The sequence below is a fragment of the Nicotiana tomentosiformis genome, chromosome 2, assembly GCF_000390325.3.
Source record: "Nicotiana tomentosiformis chromosome 2, ASM39032v3, whole genome shotgun sequence".
Taxonomy (NCBI): domain Eukaryota; kingdom Viridiplantae; phylum Streptophyta; class Magnoliopsida; order Solanales; family Solanaceae; genus Nicotiana; species Nicotiana tomentosiformis.
Window position 1 is genome coordinate 11,476,203 of NC_090813.1, and position 4,465 is coordinate 11,480,667.

The following is a 4,465-nucleotide window of genomic DNA, read 5'->3' on the forward strand; positions in this document are numbered from 1 at the left end:
AAGTGGCAAAGGGGGTTCGGAAATTACTTTAAGTTACAAGTTCAATTGAAATGCGCTGGTTGAGCTGATTTTAGGCGGGTTAAAATGGGGTGAGTCAATGACCCGCCCAAGAGTTACGGTCTGAGATGGGTTAAAATTTGAGTCATAGCTCAACCCGCCCAACTCTTACCAAGCTTTAATTAATGTATATTATTTTATTATGACTTGTTTAATTATCAGATAAGACTTTTTTTATGGTAATATATAAAATATAAAACAAAAATATATATTTTAAAGATACTTTAGCAAAGTTACACATAGATTAATTTAGGCTAAAAATCAGCACAACTTTAGATAAGTTGAGAAGGGTTGTATCAAGATAGGTTGAGTTCAATAAATTGACGGGTCAATGACTGACCTAACCTTGGACGGAAATTTATGCATTTAGATGGTCATGGAGTGGAGCATTACCAAGTGGATTCCTCCATTCCAATAAAAAATGATTAATGTTATGTTGAATTATAACAGGAATCATGTCAGCTATTGATGATTCAGTTTAAAGAAGTGTAAAGAATTCGGGCATTTCTAGAGTATGCAACTTAGAAACTTACGTACACACTGATAAATGACCTAAGGGAATGTTGATGGTCTTTGGCAGATTAATTTATCATGTGTACCTTTGTTGATCTATTTATTCATCACTATGGGTTTTGATATTTGTTGTAATTTTTGTATAGAATGTAATTGTTCAAGCTAAACCCACACGTTTTTTTTTTTCAAAAGGTCTCACCCATTAAAAAATTTCTATATCTTATATGTAAGTTTTAATCTTTTCAGCTACTAATATAGTACTTTGTTCGCACATCCAATATAATCTTATCTCTCAGGGAATGTGTAGAAGCTCTTCTAATCTCACTTCAACTGAATAGTAGAGATCCTACGTACAAAGTTGGATATAATAGAGTCCAAGCGACACATGGAAAAGAATACTTTTCTCGCCTTTTGGCTAAGATCAAGTGTAATATTTATTCTTATCCGTTTAGTATATGATATGTGAGTCATCGACTGTAACGTTGGTCGATCGTTTTGAATATTGTAGCCTCGTTCCCCCATTTACTATTAATACTATGCTAAATTGTTGTTATCTGACTTGCTAGGGTAGTCGGTTCGGTTCCGAGGATGTTTTGGAATGAGTTGAGACACTTAGGGTGTTTTTCGTCACCACCCACCCTACTAACCCCCCTCCCCAAAAAAGATTTTTTTGTAATTTCAAATTTCTGTTTTTACGTTTTTCTGCACTACCCACGTACCACCCCACCAAACCCCACCCCCACTGCCCCACCCCTACCCCCGCATATTTTATTTTTTTACTTTTTGTTTTGTAATTTTAAATTTCTATTTTTTTGTTTTTCTGCACCCCCACCCCCACCCCCACCCAGAAAAAAATATTTTTTTATATATTTTCAGTTTTAGTTTTTTCATCTTTCGGTTTACATGTTTGAAATTATACAAGTTCCAAAGTTATTAGTTCAAAGGTTTATGTGTTTGGAAGTTTATGCATACCAAACACCAAAAAATGAATAAGATTACTACTTGTTTTTCAAGAAAATATTTTCTTGAAAAATATTTTTCACGGAAAATATTTTCCGTTATACCAAACACACTCTTAGTCTCAAGATTGGAAGCTTAAGTTGAAAAAGGTTGACAAAATATTGACTTATGTGTAAATGACTCCAGAATGAAGTATTAATGGTTCTGATAGCTCCGTTGGGTGATTTTGGACTCATGAGTGTGCCCGAATAGTGATTTGGAGGTCCTTAGTTGATTTAGGCTTGAAATGGCGAAAATTAAAAAATTACAAGTTTTGAAAATTGAGAAGTTTGACCGAGAGTGGACTTTGTGGTTACTGGTCTCGAATTTTGGTTCCGAGAGTTGGAATAGGTCTGTTGTATCATTTATGACTTGTGTGAAAAAAAAGGTCAATCAGACTTGATTTGATAGGTTTCGGCATAGATTGTAGAAGTTGAAATTTCCTAGTTTTCATTAGGCTTGAATTGGGGTGCGATTTATATTTTTGATGTTGTTTGATGTGATTTAAGGCCTCGACTAAGTTCGTATCGTGTTTTAGAACTTGTTGGTGTGTTTGGTTGAGGTCCCGGGGGCTCGGGTTGGTTTCGGATGGTTAACAGATCAAAAATTATCTTAAGTGTTATGTTAGTGTTTCAAATCCGGTGTCATCGCACCTGTGATGAGATTGGCCGCAGAAGCGGCTAAGCTTGCGCAACTGCGAAAAGGAGGAAGGTCTCTGGGGGTCGCAAGCGCGAAAGAGGTTCCGCAGATACGGATGCGCATCCGAGCGAGGTCGACCGCATAATCGAATTTAGTTAGGCAGCATGGGAGTCGCAGAAGCGAATGAAGGTTCGCAGATGCGGTCCCGCGGGTGCGAGGCTCAAACCGCAGGTGCCAGGGTCGTGTAACGACCCGACTTGTCATTTTAAGAATTTACGCCCCGTTTAGTGACTTAAGGTTTCGAGCAGCCTCGCAATATGTATTATGACCCACGTGTGGGGTCAAGTTTGATTTACGGATGATTTGGAGTGATTGGGACACTTAGTCCCTAAGACTGAAGTTTAAGTCTTAGGATTTTGACTGTAGTCGGAACTGTATGAAGACGACTCTGGAATGGAGTTCTGACGGTTCCGTTAGCCCTGTTGGGTGATTTTGGACTTAGGAGCATGTCCGGACTGTGAATCTGAGGTCTGTAGCCAATTTAGGCTTGAAATGGCGAAAGTCAATTTTTTGGAGAATTAGACTGGAAGTGGACTTTTTGATATCGGGGTCGGAATACGATTCCGAGAGTTGAAACAGCTCCGTCATGTTATTTGGGACTTGCGTGCAAAATTTGATGTCATTCCTCGTTAGTTTGATAGGTTTCGGCACGAGTTTTAGAAGTTGGAAGTTTTTGAAGATCATAAGTTCGATTTGTAGTGAGATTTGTATTTTCATCATAATTTGATTTGATTTGAAACCTCGAGCGAGTTCGTGATATGTTATGGGACTGGTTGGTATGATTGGACGGGGTCCCGAGGGGCTCGGGTGTGTTTCAGGGTGATTTCAGACCAAATTGGAGTTGTTTGGACTGTTGTTGCTGAAGTCTGGTTTCTTTTTCCGCGAACGCGAAGGGAGTCCCGCGTTCGCGAAGAGGAAATTGAGGGGATGATGATTTGTTCTTCGCGAACACGAAGTGGTAAACGCGAAGAACAAAGGAAGATAGGGGTCTGGGGTCGTTTGGCCTTCACGAACGCGAACGCGAAGGTGCTAGGCAGCTGGCTATCGTGAACGCGACGAGTAAGTCACGAACGCGAAGAGGAAATAATGATGCAGGAACAGTGGCCATCGCGAACGCGAAGCAATGGTCGCGAACGTGAAGAAGGTGTATCTGGGCAGAATTAAAAGTCCCAAAAACGGGGGTTTGAGTTCATAACTCAAAATCTAATTTGGAGCTCGGTAGAAGGCGATTTTTGGAGAGATTCTTACGTGGCTGTTTGGGGTAAGTGATTCTTATCCAGTTTTGATTAATTTCCATGATTATGCCTTTGAATCTATCATTTAATTATGATTTAATGGAGAAAAAATCAAGATTTTTGTAAAATCTTCCAAAAACAAAAATTTAAGATTTGGAAGTCGAGTTTTTATTGAAATTCGATAAAATTGGTATGGTTGAACTCGTATCGGAATGGGTGTTCGGATTTCAGAAAAATCATGTCGGGTTCCGAGCGGCGGGTCCCGCGTTGACTTTTAATGAAGTTATACAATTAATTTGGATAGATTTGAACGGTCCGGAGGTCAATTAAAGCAAGAAAGCGATTTTAAAATATCGGCATAACTTCGAAGAGGTAAGTGTCTTGTTTAACCTCGAGTGGGGTAAATTCCCCTTAGGTATTGAGTCTTATGTACAATTTGGGTAATTGAAAATCATGTACGCGAGGTGACGAGTACGTACTTGGTTTATATGTACAAATTTTATTGAGTTAAAACCATGAGCATATTGAGTAGTAATTGTTGGCATATATTTAATCATCTACTTGTCGTGCCTAATCCCTTGTTGTTAACTCTATTTTTATACGACAATGTGATGTGATTGTTATTTGATTGTTTATAAAATTTCGTGAATTTACTGGCTTGATAATTATTGGAATTTAATTTCATTTTATATTTTTCCATCTGGAAATAATTAATTAAATGAGCTTAAGAAGAGGTATTTATATAATTATTGAAATTTGATTTTTTATGAAGACTTTGCTTTATGTTGAGTAATTTCTATCTCTATTGTTGTGAAATTAATTGACTTGATTGTAGCTTTGAAATTTGGTTGTGTCCATTGAGAAAATTGTGATATGAATTGATTTTTGTTATGTTGTTGTGATAATTTTCCGTATAAATTGTTGTGTTGTGTGAGTTATTATTTTGGGGAGATAAGGGTGGC

General features: G+C 37.8%; 1 pseudogene; it reads left to right on the forward strand.

Annotated features, from left to right (window-relative positions):
- Positions 1-965: 965 nt before the first annotated feature.
- On the forward strand, positions 966-1,066 carry LOC117275000 (U2 spliceosomal RNA; annotated as a pseudogene).
- The last annotated feature ends 3,399 nt before the right edge of the window (positions 1,067-4,465 follow it).